The following is a 16,381-nucleotide window of genomic DNA, read 5'->3' as shown; positions in this document are numbered from 1 at the left end:
TGAGTGAGGTGATGTATTGAGGCAGGTCCTGAGTGAGGTGACGTATTGAGGCAGGTACTGAGTGAGGTGATGTATTGAGAGAGGTACTGAGTGACATATTGAGGCAGATACTGAGTGAGGTAACATATTGAGGCAGGTACTTAGTGAGGTGACGTATTGAGGTAGATACTCAGGCAGGTGATGTATTGAGGCAGGTACTCAGTGTGTGACGTATTGAGACAGGTACTGAGTGAGGTGACGTATTGAGGCAGGTACTCAATGAGGTGACGTATTGAAGCAGGTACTCAGTGAGGTGACCTATTGAGGCAAGTACTCAGGGACGTATTGAGGCAGGTACTCAGTGAGGTGACGTATTGAGGCAGGTACTTAGTGAGGTGGCATATTGAGGCAGGTACTGAATGTGGTGATATATTGAGGCAGGTACTTAGTGAGGTGACGTATTGAGGCAGGTACTGAGTAAGGTGACGTATTGTGGCATGTACTCAGTGAGATGACATATTGAGGCAGATACTTGGGCAGGTAACATATTGAGGCGGATACTCAGTGAGGTGACGTATTGAGGCAGGTACTCAGTGAGGTGGCATATTGAGGCAGGTACTCAGTGAGGTGACGTATTGAGGCAGGTACTGAGTGAGGTGACGTATTGAAGCAGGTACTCAATGAAGTGGCATATTGAGGCAGGTACTGAGTAAGGTGACGTATTGTGGCACGTACTCAGTGAGATGACATATTGAGGCAGATACTGAGTGAGATGATGTATTGTGGCAGGTACTCAGTGAGGTGGCGTATTGAGGCAGGTACTCAGGGAGGTAGCGTATTGAGGCAGGTACTCAATGAAGTGGCGTATTGTGGCAGGTACTCAGTGAGGTGACGTACTGAGACAGGTACTGTTTGAGGTGACGTATTGAGGCAGGTACTGAGTGAAGTGGCATATTGAGGCAGGTACTGAGTGAAGTGGCATATTGAGGCAGGTACTGAGTGAGGTAACGTATTGAGGCAGGTACTCAGTGAGATGACATTTTGAGGCAGGTACTGAGTGGGGTGACGTCTTGGGACAGGTACTTAGGGAGGTAACGTATTGAGGCAGGTACTGAGTGAGGTGACATATTGAGGCAAGTACTCAATGAAGTGGCGTATTGAGGCAGGTACTCAGTGAGGTGACATACTGAGGCAGGTACTGAGTGAGGTGACGTATTGAGGCGGGTACTCAGAGGTGATGTATTGAGGCAAGTACTGAGTGAGGTGGCGTATTGAGGCAGGTTCTGAGTGAGGTGACGTATTAAGGCGGGTCCTCTGGGAGGTGATGTATTGAGGCGGGTTCTCTGGGAGGTGACGTATTAAGGCGGGTTCCCTGGGAGGTGACGTATTAAGGCGGGTTCTCTGGTAGGTGACGTATTAAGGCGGGTTCTCTGGGAGGTGACGTATTAAGGCGGGTTCCCTGGGAGGTGACGTATTAAGGCGGGTTCTCTGGGAGGTGATGTATTGAGGCGGGTTCTCTGGGAGGTGACGTATTAAGGCGGGTTCTCTGGGAGGTGATGTATTGAGGCGGGTTCTCTGGGAGGTGATGTATTGAGGCGGGTTCTCTGGGAGGTGACGTATTAAGGCGGGTTCTCTGGTAGGTGACGTATTAAGGCGGGTTCTCTGGGAGGTGACGTATTAAGGCGGGTTCCCTGGGAGGTGACGTATTAAGGCGGGTTCTCTGGGAGGTGATGTATTGAGGCGGGTTCTCTGGGAGGTGATGTATTGAGGCGGGTTCTCTGGGAGGTGACGTATTAAGGCGGGTTCTCTGGTAGGTGACGTATTAAGGCGGGTTCTCTGGGAGGTGATGTATTGAGGCAGGTACTCAGGGAGGTGATGTATTGAGGCGGGTTCTGAGTGAGGTGATGTATTGAGGCGGGTTCTCTGGGAGGTGACGTATTGAGGTGGGTTCTCTGGGAGGTGATGTATTGAGGCAGGTTCTGAGTGAGGTGACGTATTGAGGCGGGTTCTCTGGGAGGTGACGTATTAGGGCAGGTACTTACCGAGGTGACGTATTGCCTTCCTTTAGTGATCATTGATATGTTTAGAAAATTCCCAAAGGGCCTGCTCACCAACACTTAATTTACAAGGTAGCATGTATCAAGCAATTATTTCCCCTCCTCTCCAGTGTGGATAAAATCTCTTTGGTATGAGATGATAAAACAGCTGTCAAAACGGTGAATATAAAAATGGTGGGATTAAATGGTGGAAGCTTTAGAGGTAGAAATTGAAAAGTGCTGAAAATATAATCACATATTGTCTCAATGTGAAAAGACGGAGAAGTCTTCAATATTTCTCAAAGACAAAATGGACAGACCAGATATTGTCAAAGATGGTATTAGGATTGTTTGTACAAAATAGCCAGTTAGATACTAAAACTTCAAATTTGAAGCAGCTATTAAGTTTGTTTTTTGCTAAATTTAGCAAACCTGGTGAACTGATTACCAACAATGGTGTAGGTAAGGATCTGGGATTTATTAAAATGGTGTAGTAACTTTGGGAATATTGTACAAGTAATCTACAATAATAAGTACATAAATTAAAATTCAAAGGTATGATGTTTCAGTGTTACAAGCCTTTGGAGCTTCAGATGTGTAAGAAGGATAGCCCGAGTAACTATAGGCCAGTGAGTCTCACTTCTGTTGTGGGCAAAGTCTTAGAGAGAATTGTAAGGGATAGGATTTATGAACATCTGGATAGGAATAATGTGATCAAGGATAGACAGCATGGTTTTGTGAAGGGCAGGTCGTGCCTCACAAACCTTATTGAATTCTTTGAGAAGGTGACCAAGGAAGTGGACGAGGGTAAAGCACTAGATGTGGTGTATATGGATATTAGCAAGGCGTTCGATAAGGTACCCCATGGAAGGCTAATGCAAAATCTACGGAGGTATGGCATTGAGGGTGCATTAGAGGTTTGGATTAGGAATTGGCTGGCTGGAAGGAGACAGAGGGTAGTAGTTGATGGTATAGGTTCATCTTGGAGCGCAGTTACTAGCGGTGTTCCACAAGGATCTGTTTTGGCACCATTGCTGTTTGTCATTTTTATAAATGACCTGGAGGAGGGGCTTGAAGGCTGGGTGAGCAAGTTTGCAGATGACACGAAAGTCGGTGGAGTTGTGGACAGCGAAGAAGGATGTGGCAGGTTACAGGGGGATATAGATAAGTTGCAGAGCTGGGCAGTAAGGTGGCAAATGGAATTCAATGTAGCTAAGTGTGAAGTCATTCACTTTGGTAGGAGTAACAAGAAGATGGATTACTGGGCTAATGGTAGACTACTTAGTAGTGTGGATGAGCAGAGGGATCTTGGTGTCCATGTACACAGATCTCTGAAAGTTGCCACCCAGGTAAATAGTGCTGTGAAGAAGGCATATGGTGTACTGGGCTTTATTGGTAGAGGAATTGAGTTCTGGAGTCCTGAGGTCATGTTGCAGTTGTATAAGACTCTGGTGCGGCCTCATCTGGAGTATTGTGTGCAGTTTTGGTCGCCATATTATAGGAAGGATGTGGAGGCATTGGAACGAGTGCAGAGGAGGTTTACCAGGATGTTGCCTGGCATGGTAGGAAGATTGTATGAGGAAAGGCTGAGGCACTTGGGGCTTTTCTCATTGGAGAAAAGAAGGTTTAGGGGAGATTTGATAGAGGTGTACAAGATGATTAGGGGTTTAGATAGGGTTTGACAGTGAGAACCTTTTTCCACGTACGGAATCAGCTATTACTAGGGGACACAGCTTTAAATTAAGGGGTGGTAGGTATAGGACAGATGTTAGGGGTAGATTTTTTACTCATTGAGTTGTGAGTTCATGGAATGCCCTGCCAGTAGCAGTGGTGGACTCTCCCTCTTTATGGACATTTAAGCGGGCATTGGACAAGCATATGGAGGTTATTGGGCTAGTGTAGGTTAGGTAGGCTTCGGTCGGCGCAACATCGAGGGCCGAAGGGCCTGTACTGCGCTGTATTTTTCTATGTTCTATGTTAAGGATTAATTGGTGAAAAGAGATCTAGAAACCAAAACTATACCATAATTATGGTCTTCCTTTTCACCAAATTGTGACTGCTCCTTCATTACCTGTTATTGTAAGGGGATTGAAGCAGAGGACAGAGAGAACTTAGTCTAAGTTCTCTGATCAAAGTGATCATTATTCATTTTTTTTTAAATTCCTTTGTTGGATGTGGGTGTCACTGACTGGTTAAGACTAAAATTGGGCCCTTGAAGACAGAAACAGGGGAATATATTACGGGGAACAAAGAAATGGCAGAAGAGTTGAATTGGTACTTCAGATCTGTGTTCATTGGGGAAGACACAAGCAATCTCCCAGAGGTAACAGTGGCTGAAGGACCTGAACTGAAGTGAATTTATATTTGCCAGGAATTGGTGTTGGAGAGACTGTTAGGTCTGAAGGCTGATAAGTCCCCGGGGCCTGATGGTCTACATCCCAGGGTACTGAAGGAGGTGGCTCTAGAAATCATGGATGCGTTGGTGATTATTTTCCAGAGTTCGATTGATTCAGGATCAGTTCCTGCGGATTGGAGGGTGGCTAATGTTGTACCACTTTTTAAGAAAGGAGCGAGAGAGAAAGAAGAAAATTATAGACCAGTTAGTCTGACCTCAGTGATGGCAAAGATGCTGGAGTCAATTATAAAGGATTAAATTATGACACATTTGGATAGCAGTAACAGGATAGGTCAGAGTCAGCATGGATTTATGAAGGTGAAATCATGCTTGAATAATCTTCTGGAATTTTTTGAGGATGTAACTCTGAAGATGGACAAGGGAGATCCAGTGGATGTAGTGTACCTCGACTTTCAGAAAGCCTTTGATAAACTCCCACATAGAAGGTTAGTGAGCAAAATTATGGCGCATGGTATTGGGGGCAAAGTACTGACTTGGATTGAAAATTGGTTGGCTGACAGGAAACAAAGAGTAGTGATAAACAGCTCCCTTTCGGAATGGCAGGCGGTGACCAGTGGGGTACCGCAGGGATCAGTGCTGGGACCGCAGCTTTTTACAATATATATTAATGATATAGAAAATGGTATTAATAGTAACATTAGCAAATTTGCTGATTATACAAAGCTGGGTGGCAGGGTGAAGTATGAGGAGGATGTTAGGAGATTACAGGGTGACCTGGACAGGTTAGGTGAGTGGTCAGATGCATGGCAGATGCAGTTTAATGTGGATAAATGTATGGTTCTCCACTTTGGTGGCAAGAACAGGAAGGCAGATTACTACCTAAATGGAGTCAAGTTAGGTAAAGGGGCAGTACAAAGAGATCTGGGTGTTCTTGTACACCAGTCAATGAAGGCAAGCATGCAGGTACAGCAGGTAGTGAAGAAAGCTAATAGCATGCTGGCCTTCATAACAAGAAGGATTGAGTATAGAAGCAAAGAGGTTCTTCTGCAGCTGTAAAGGCCCTGGTGAGACCACACCTAGAATATTGAGTGCAGTTCTGGTCTCCAAGTTTGAGGGAACACATTCTGGCTATTGAGGGAGTGCAGCGTAGGTTCACGAGGTCAATTCCTGGAATGGCGGGACTATCTTATGTTGAAAGATTGGAGCGACTGGGCTTGTATACCCTTGAGTTTAGAAGACTGAGAGGAGATCTGATTGAGACGGATAAGATTATTAAAGGATTGGACACTCTGGAGGCAGGAAACATGTTTCCGCTGAAGGGTAAGTCCCAAACCAGAGGACACAGCTTAAAAATAAGGGGTAGGCCATTTTGGACAGAGATGAGGAGAAACTTCTTCACCCAGAGAGTGGTGGGTGTGTGGAAGGCTCTACCCCGGAAGGCAGTGGAGGCCCAGTCTCTGAATTTGTTTAAAAAAGAGTTGGATAGAGCTCTCAAGGATAGTGGAATCAAGGGTTATGGAAATAAGGCAGGAACAGGATACTGATTGAGGATGATCAGCCATGATCATAATGAATGGTGGTGCAGGCTCGAAGGGTAGAATGGCCTACTCCTGCACCTATTGTCTATTGTCTATTTATTGCCCATCCCAAATTGCTCTTGAGAAGGTGGTGGTAAGCTGACTTCTTGAACCACTTCAGTCCTTGTGTGTCACTGAGTTTAGACAGGCACGTAATCATTAAAGGCAGGTTCTAATCCTTTCTTCATCTTATATCTATGACTATACATACATAAAAGTGAAATCATGTGAATGATAGTACTCTGAAATAAACACAAAGTGTTGGACATCAGCAGGTCTGGCTGCAGCTGTGAAAAGAGAAACCAAGTTATCATAGTGAATTGAACATGTCTCATATTGGATTTGAAACTTTAAATCTATCTGTTTCTACAGATGCTTCCACAGGTTTTTAAGACGGACAGTCACCGTCCAGAGGTGAAGGCCTGATGGATTTTTCCCTCCTTATCCCATTTCAGCTGCACTGCCATCCCATTAGAAATGAATAAATTCAGTGCGGAAACTTGTATGAACCAGGGAGCTTTCTGGTCTGGATGTCTTAACCATTTCCTGGTTAATCCGTTCAACCGTCAGAAATATTTGGAAACATATAAGGAAAATCAAAATGTAATGAGAACTGGGAGGCATCCTGAAGCTGACCAAGTTTAAAAAAGAAAAAGTAACAGAAATGCAGAGCGTTAATTGTAACATGCAGACATTCTTTGTTAGCAAACTAAGCAGCAGAGTATGAACAAAGACCCACAGAGAAGCTTAAAGAATAGTATGACAATTTTTTGGAGGGTCAAGACAATATGATGTGCTCAGATGAAAAAAGACCAGCCCTTTTTCTAAAGTACCAATTCTGTCATCTTCCTAACACAACATTAATTTTAAATGGGTCTTAGCTACATCAATCTTTCCTCACAAATCACTGATGCTGTTGATTATTATTATCGATAGAAAGGAACACTTTCCGGCGGCTATTATAAATTGTTGCTGGTTTCAATGTACTTTTGCATTGATGATCAGATAGAGATGAAAATCATAGATGCAGCAAGTATTTATGTTTTATAAGCCAGACCATATGTAAGAGGTCTGTAATGTATCCGTTAGAAAATCTCAATACTGTATAGGTGGAGTCTGGATGTGAAATATTCATCTTGAGCTCAGATATATTAACACAACAGTGGAATGTTAAGTGTTTCCCTCTGTTTGGAGTCAAAAAGTGTGGCACTGGAAAAGCACAGATGGTCAGACAGCATTGAGGAGCAGGAGAGTCAACATTTTGGGCGTAAGCCCTTCATCAGGAATCGGGCATCCTGCAAAGTATAGTCTGCATCATTGTAAAGCAGCATCCTGACTAGTTGATGAAGAAAGAATATAAACGAACAAAAGGTTCAAGATTCAGTTCTCAGTCCATGCTATTTTTGCTGGGGCCAACAATAGGGATAATATAATTAGCCTTTGCTAATGTTTAAGACCTCAGAGCTTGTTTCATACACATTGAAAGACATGTTGTAAATCTGTATCTGAGACTGAGTATTGAAGTGAGATAACCTGTTGAAATGTACATTCAAGACGCATACATGAAGTATGACTACTTAACAAAATGCTTGGTACACATGTCCTGTCAATATCCCTCATTATGTAGTTCCCACTTGAAATTGACCACTTTAGTGAGACAAGTGTTCATGAAATCATACCTGAAAAAAGCCAATCCCATCAATAACATTAACCTATCTGCTATTGTAGAAATCTAAGTTACACAATCTGAATCTGAATGGAATGATCAAATCTGCACTCTCACTAGTTCTTCATATAACTAGCAGATTCCAACACAAGCCATTCAATGTAATGTGATACGCTGTTGGCAGTAAATGAAATTTAAGGCCTAAGCTTTGCTCAAAGATTCATTGTCAGAAATAGCTTTCAATTTATGGGGCACTGGTAAAACAGTGAGCAGCTTCTTTTGGGTTAACTTTGCAGGCACTGGTATTCTGGTGAATCAAGTGACTAGGACTAGTTAGAAACTTCATTAAATTGTCAGGAAGGCAGAAGGTTCAAGTGAATCAAAATTTAGAAAGTTAAAAGAAAGGACAATTGTGGGGTAGCAATAACAGTTACAATAAGGGAATTAGAATGAGACTAAAATAGCAACGAATAAAAACAGACAGTAAAGAGCATCAACTGTACAAAGAGGAAGAGTAGCTAAAGTGAAGGTTGTTTTCTTTGAGAATTAATAATGGGAAATGAGGAAATGGCAAAAAGTTTGAGAATTCTTTATCAGGCTGAAGAGTAATAGGCACTAAAAGCATCCCCAGAATAGTAAACAAAAATCAAGGAAGAAAAAGGAGGAAACAATGTAAAACAATAGCCATCACTAAAGACAAAAAGGACCAGGAAAGTTAATGGGACTAAATGCTGACCATCCCCCATGAACCTGATAGACTTCATCCTAGGGCTTTAACAGAAGTGTCTAGAGAGGTGGTCAAACATTGATTAAAATGTTTCAAAAATTCTTAGATCCTGGAAATATGGCAGCAGATTGGAACTCTACAAAAGAAGGAGACAGAAAGCGGGAGATTATAAGCCTGTTTATCCAAACATCTATCACTGGGGAAAATGTTGGAATCTGTTATTAAGAAAATATTAGCAGGACATTTAGAGAATCATAATACAATCAGGCACAGTAAACATGCATGGAATGAGCTGCCAGAGAAAGTGGTGGAGGCTGGTACAATTACAACATTTAAGAGGCATTTGGATGGGTATATGAATAGCAAGGGTTTGGAGGGATATGGGTTGAGTACTGGCAGATGGGACTAGATTGGGTTGGTATAGCTGGTTGGTATGGATGGGTTGGACCGAAGGGTCTGTTTCCATGTTGTACATCTCTATGACTCTATGAAACTGAAAGCACGACTGAAGTACTGGTGTGTGGGTTCCTGGGCGCTGGCACCAATACTGGGGAAATTTAGATCAGTAGTGTTAGCACAGTATATACCTGAACCATAGTGCGATTGGTGTTCTTGTGAACTGCATAACTAGGGATGTAGAGTGGGTTTAACTAAACAGAGGGAGCAAAGGCCCAAATTTGCGAAGTTCTGAATAAAAGTTGGAAAAATGCAACAGAGGAATAAATTAATGCGGTAAATGATAGACAGGAAGGGACCGAAAATACACATCTAAAAGCAATTCAGCAGACAAGACTAGCGGTTAAACATAATTAAAGATAAAACTTAAGGCATTTCATTTGAATGTAATGTAGCATTGAATCAAACCAGATGAACTAATAGTATAAATTGAGATAACTAAGTATGATCGAGCAGCCATTACTGAGACCATGGCTGCAGGATGACCTGGATTGGGATTTGAATATTGAAGGATATATAATAGTTAGGGAGAACAGGAAGTTGGGAAAGGGTGGAGGAGTGGCTCTGTTAATTAACGGTGATATTAGCACAATAGAGAGGGATGATCAAAATTCAGGAAATCAGGATGTAGAAGCAATCTGGGTAGAGATGAGGAATTATTAAAGCTAGAGGTCACTTTATCCCAACAGTAACCACAGGATATCGTGGAAGAGATAATGGGAGCTTGTTAAAAGGATACTAGAATTATTATGGGGATTTTTAATTTGCATATAGACTGTGAAAAATCAGATGGGAAACTGTAATCTATGGCACCAACCAGCGAGGAGGCTATACTGGGCTTGATTTGGACCAGAGATAGCATTAATCACTATCCTTATCATGAAAACATCCTTGGACAACAGGAAGCATAATATGATTAAATTTTACAAGTAGTTTAAGGGAAAGAAATGTGAGTCCAAGGCTACTATTCTGAATTTAAACAAATTCTGGATTAGTGGTGCTGGAAGAGCACAGCTGTTCAGGCTTCGAAATCAATGTTTCGGGCAAAGGCTTTTGCCCGAAACGTCGATTTTGAAGCTCCTTGGATGCTGCCTGAACTGCTGTGCTCTTCCAGCACCACTAATCCAGAATCTGGTTTCCAGCATCTGCAGTCATTGTTTTTACCTCTGAATTTAAACAAAGGCAGTTATGAGGGCATGATGCAGTGGCAAACATTTAAGGGAATATAATAAATAAGAAGAATTCTAAGGAATAGATCCACCATCTACAGTTTTTTTTTAAAGTTCAAGATAGTGAATTGAAGAAGAGATGTATAATTGTGCAAAGATCGAATATTTTAAAAAGCAAAGAATTATGAAAGATTAATAACGGAAAAATTAACATGAGATAAAGTTAACCAAAAATATGAAAGTTTCTTCAGATATTTTAAAACAAAAAGTTAAGAAAGTAATCAGTGGTTCTGTAGAAAATGGATAATAAAGAGGTGGCAGACAAAATTGAACAGATTTTTTCTGTCCATCTTCATCAGAAAATATGCAAGTAGCATCCTGGAATAGCTTAAAACAAGAATTGAAAGGGAGGATAAATCTCAAGAAAACTGAAATGACCTGTTAACTGTTACTGAATAAATTGTTGGAACTGAGAGTTGACAAGTTCCCAGGTCGTGATGGATTTCATCCTAGGGTCTTAAAAGAGGTAGATAATGAAATAGTTAGCGTTAGTTTTAATTTTCCAAAACTCATTAGATTGAAGAATGGTTCCTTTAGATTGGCAAATGACTAATGTAACTCCTTTATTCAAAAAGGGAAGGAGGCAGAGAGCAGAAAATTATCGGCAAGTTAGTTTAGCGCTGTTATAGGAAAAATGTTAGGAACTATTATTGCAGATGTTACAACAAGAAGAATTGTTACAGATGTTACATATACAGATGTTATAACCAACATGGTTTTATCATAGGGAAATAATGTTTATCAAATTTAGTGGAGCTCTTTGAAGAATTAACTCATGCCGTTGATAAAGCAAAACCAATAGTTGTATTGCACTTGAATCTGCAGAAGGCATTTAATAAGTTGCCATGCCAACGTTTACTGTGGTACACAGAAGCTCATGGTCTGGGGAGTAACATATTGGCATGGATGGAAGATTGGCTGGCTAATAGGAAGTAGAATAAAGGGGTCTTCAGAGCTGGGAGGCTGTGTTGTGCCATAGAGATCAATGCTGGGGCCTCACACACTTTGTACAATTTATGTAAATGATTTGGATGAAGAAGGGACTGAAGCTAAATTTGCTGATGACACAAAAACAGGTAGGAGAATGAGCTGTGAAGACATAGACAGCTAGTAAAAGGATACAAAGACCTTGGTGTCCTCAGAGACAGTCTCTGAAACTAAGTATGCAGGGTGCAGAAGGCAGATGGTGTATTGGCCTTCACAGCAAGATGATTCGAGTACAGTAACAGAGATATTTTCTGCAGTTAAACAGGACATTGGTAAACCGCACCTGGAGTATTGTGTGCAGTTCTGCTCTCCTTATCTGAGGAAGACTAATGAGGCAGTGTAAAGAAGGTTTGCCAGTCTGATTCCTGGGATGGCATGATTGATGTATAGGGAGAGACTGGATCTGTTATAACTATATTCCTTTGAGTTTAAAGGAATGAGAAAGATATACACTGTAACAGAATTAGACAGGATAGATGTAGGAAAGATGTTCTTGATGACTGGGGAGTCCAAAACAAGGAGTCATTGTCTAAGGAGAAGGGAGAGATCTTTTAGGACAGAGATAAGGAGAAACTTTTTCACCGAGAGAGCATTGATACTGTTGAATTCTCAGCCACAGACAGTGGTTAAGGCCAAAACATTGAATGTTTTCAAAAAGGAGATAGATGTATATATATGGCTAAAGGGAACAAAGAGATTAGGATAAATAGGAATGGGGTACTCAGTTGGATGATCAGCCATGATCATTTGAATGAATAGGCATGAGGGTCAAATGGCCTAACCCTGTTCCTTTGGTCAATTTTTATACAGAGAGAGATCTGGTAAGTGAGGGGCAGAGATCTATAAATTGTGAGAAAATGTGAAATTTTCCAAACAAAAAGTATATTCCCTAAATGCAGGTTGCAGACCTTTGAGGTACAGAGAGATCTAGGTGTCCTAGTACATGAACTGCGGAAGACGTATATGCGGGTACAGGACATAATCAGGAAAGCTAATAGAATGTCCTATCTTATTGCCAGAGAAATTGAATGCAAGAGTAGGGAGGCTGTGTTTCAGTTATACAGGGCATTGGTGAGACCACATCTGGCGTACTGTGTACAGTACTACTCTTAAACTTACGGAAGAATGTTAATGTGTTTCAGCAGTTCAAAACAGATTTACGAGATTAATGCCGAGAATGAGTGGGTTGCATTATAATTTCTAGACAGGCTAGACGTATATCCTCTGCAATCCAGAAAAGTCAGGGGTGACTTAATCGAAACATAAAGGATCCTGAGGAGATTTGATCAGGTGGATGTAGAACAGATATTTCCCATTTGGATGAATTTAGAACTAGGGGTAATAGTTTAAAAATAAGGGTTGCACTTTTCAGGCAACCTTTTGTTCTTTGAGGATTGCGAGTCTTTGAAATTTCCTTCCTCAAAAGGCAGTGGTTGCAGAATATTTGAATATTTTTAATGCAGAGGCAGATAGATTCTTGATTACCAAGGGGACGAAAGATTAATTGGTTATGCAGGAATATGTAAAGTTGAGGTTAAAACCAGATCAGTCACAATCTTATTCAATAGCAGAGCAGGTTTGAATGACTGAGTAGCCTACTCTTCTTCCTTGTTGATATGTTCATAAGTCATGTTTGAGAAGTTTATTAGAGTTAATTCAGGATGTAACAAAGAGTAGATATGGAGAAACCAAAGGATGCATTGTATTTGGATTTCCAAAAGGCATTCAGTAAGATACACAATGTAATCAGAGTTCCTACTTTTATACTCCATTCCCCCTTGCAATAGAAACCAACATTCCATTTGTCTTCCCAATTACTACTGTACCTGCGTGCTGACTTTTCGTGTTTTGTGTGGAGACCTAGACTCCTCTGAAATACAGACAAAAATGTATGAAGTAAGGTGACAAAGAAAGTGACAAATATTTCTAAAGTGTCATGATTGTCACAAGTGTACAGAACTAGTTAATTCTCTCAAGCAGTTTGTATAGAAATAGTGGAAGCTTCAAACAATGAACCAAAACATGCTGCATTCCAAGAGCGAAACATGAGATGACTGCAAAGCCGTATCAAAGAGAGAGCCATCACTTCAGAATCACAACAACTTGTAAGTGGGATTTTTTTATAACAGTTTTCACATGCAGTACAAATATTGTTCATAATATTTAACTTGTTATTCGCAATGTGTAAAATAATCATTAACAATAAAGTTACCGTGTCTACATTTCTTTAAAACAACACTGGTAATCCATAAATTTTGTATCTAACTCTTTAAGTGTTCTGCACTTCAAGCTTTGATATTCTGAAATTTCATTCATGGAAAACCGTTCGTGTCCACAGGTAGATTTCATTCGAAGCTCCACCATGTGCATCTACAAGGCAACAAATATCTCACAAAAAGAGTGCTCGGGCACAAGAAGTCATCAAAGCAGTGGGCAAGAAGAAGCCAATGAGTACATGTCACTTGAAGAAGAGATTCTTTCTATACAACCTTTCTGAACAGCATTACTCTTCAACTGTCACCCCCATCCTGCGCTGGGTCTTCTCTGTTATACTGTCAGCTGGAGTGTCTGCACACCAAGCCACAGGATAAATCAGCCACAAAAGATAGATAGCAGTCTTTCCATGTCACCATCATTCCAGGGCATTTTGAAGAAGGGCACATACCTGCTACATTGACCTTGTCTAAATCAGTTTCAGGAATCATAATATCTACTATGATAATAATATTGCACGTCTTGGCCTAGACAGAAACAAAGAAGTCTAGTAAATATGATTATGATTAGATTCCCTACAGTATGGAAACAGGCCCTTCGGCCCACCAAGTTCACACCAACCCTCCGAGCTCTGTTTCCCCTCTGACTAATGCATCTAGCATCATGGGCAATTTAGCATGGCCAATTTACCTGCCCTGCACATCTTTGGACTGTGGAACGAAACCAGAGCACTCTGAGGAAACCCACGCAGAGATGGGGAGAATGTGCAAACTCCACACAGTTGCCTGAGGCTAGAATTGAACCTGGGACCCTGGTGCTATGAGGCAGCAGTGCTAACCACTGAGCCACCATGCCACCCAGCATTAAACAAAGTAACTGTCCACTGTGTTGATTTAAGATATTGGCAATTACAGACCTTCACTCTGTGCAGACTTCTCTGTTTAGGTTCTGGAATGAAGATTCCATTTTTTGTGGCTGATGTGCTTTACTCCCTATCCAAAGTACCACCAAGTGTTGGACCCTTACAAACATATAAACCAAAGATACCATATAAGGCAATACTTGCTTACCTGAATTATGTTTCTTTTTTCTGAAATAAAAACCTTAGTTTCTCACTTATTAAAAAGTATTGTATTTATCTCTCTCCTTTCATAATCCCAGACACCCAAATGTACTTTAGAGTACTACAGTGTGGTCAGTGTTCTCAACTAGGAAATGCAGCAGCTAGTGTGTGCTCAGCAATGTTCTGCAAACAACACTGCAAACTGTGATTTTGATTGAGAGATAAATATGGATGGGTACGGAGGGATAAAGAACCTCCTCCCCCCCCCACCATCATTATTCTTCAAGATACTGTATGGAATCTTTGTTTACCAGTTAGTATCTCAGTTCACTGCATTATTGAAAGATTGGCATCTTTGTTGCTCTACTCCAGGACTGCTTTGTAGCATCAACCTAAATTGTTGGGCTCAAGGTTCTCGAGAGGAACTTGAACCACACTCTCCAGGCTCAGGCAAGAGCACTACAAAATGAGTGACAATTTAAAAACCTTGTTCCTGTGCCTGCCTTACCTTCTGTCATGTCAAACTTATATCAGTAGTGGATCCTTCAGCAGGACAAATGCCTGTTCTTCTGGCTATACCAATTTCTGTAATTAATTGCATATAACACACTTTTATTCTTTCAATCTTACTGTTACTAATTCTTGCCTTATCAGTTGACTCCAGAAAATACATAAAAGCAACCCAAGAGTGCAGTTTGTTCAAATTTAAACCAATGTGTACTTGTTCATGTTCTCTCTATATAGTCAGAATGGTGCACACACTTTAATTGGCACTTCATTGAAAACAATTCAAAGTGCATTGAGTAATTGTGCCTTGAGATGAAGGTGCAAGTTAGATGATATTGATTCAGCATCTGTTAGTTCAACCAATCCAAATGAAAATGAGGAGAGGTGTATAATGGGCAGCTGGATTCATATCATATATATTACACTATGATCCAAAGTCGGAATTACCTTCATCTTTAATCATAAGTGCAGATAAATTCAATTTTCATGATTTACAGCTTCACCTAAAAGCACTGCTTACTATTTGGAATTTACAACATTATATTGGCTTTGAAATTATGTATGAAACTTTGTGGAAAAATGTTGAACACATTTGTATAGAAAGTCTTTTGTTGATTTTATACAGTTGATGCCTGATAACTTACCTCCGAATTAATAAGTTTAAATTAATTGAACAGTTTATGTATGCTTGATAAAAATAACATCTGATGAGCTCAGTTAGCCAAATGCCTGGAGTGGTGTGTAAAAGAAAATGTAAGCAGTGAGAGTTCAATCCCAATGGGAGCTGCAATAATTCTTGGGATCTGTATCCTTGTCTTTTCCAATAGTGATGTCATTGCATAACCCATGATTAGCAACACTTGAACAAAGAGGATCCTGCACAAAACGTAAATAAAAGAAGCAACAAATTGTTACAGCTTTACAAAAGTAAATACGCATGATTGAGATATTTTTGTTGGATATTATTCAGTACTGTTGCATTCATCTTGCGATTAAATTACTGATACTTAATGATACAAATTCTGAGGTTTATAAAATTAAGTTTTGGAGCTGTCTTTAATTTATGTGACCTGTTTTGAGGTTTTGACAGCCAAACTACAAACAGATTTGTAAGAACCTAGATCAAAGCTGAAAGACTTATCTCGCTTACACTGGAGGGAGGATATCCAGTAATGTTGTCACTATACCCACAATCCTATCATAGCTGTCCAATTTTATAACATATCCTCAGTTGCCCTGAGAAGCTGGCAGGCTATTTCCATGAATTGCTGTTGTCTTTCTGCTCATGAGGTCTCACAGCAGTGACAGATAGAAATTTCTAGGATACTGATCCAACAATGATGAAGGAATGGCACTAGAGGTCTAAGTCAGGATGGTAGGTGATTTGGACATGATTCTAAAAATAATGGTATCCATGTAACAGTGCTACAGTTACATGGTGAAAATTACTTAAGATGACAGTGCTTTAGTGAGTAGATTTTTAAATATTATACTCACAGTATACTATTTATGGAAATAAACCCAATGAAAGCAAACAGGCAGGTGCATTGAGCAATTGAGAGGGCAAATGGTCCGTTGCCCTTC

General features: G+C 40.7%; 1 protein-coding gene across 9 annotated transcripts in view; it reads left to right on the top strand.

Moving 5' to 3' along the window:
• The window catches only part of zfhx4 (zinc finger homeobox 4), a 356,463-nt gene that overhangs the window by 335,091 nt on the left and 4,991 nt on the right, over positions 1-16,381 (top strand). The gene's annotated exons all lie outside the window — the stretch shown is intronic.

This window comes from Chiloscyllium punctatum, chromosome 5 (assembly GCF_047496795.1).
Source record: "Chiloscyllium punctatum isolate Juve2018m chromosome 5, sChiPun1.3, whole genome shotgun sequence".
NCBI lineage: Eukaryota > Metazoa > Chordata > Chondrichthyes > Orectolobiformes > Hemiscylliidae > Chiloscyllium > Chiloscyllium punctatum.
Note: the sequence above shows the minus strand (reverse complement) of the source record. Positions and strands in the feature narration are given on the sequence as shown.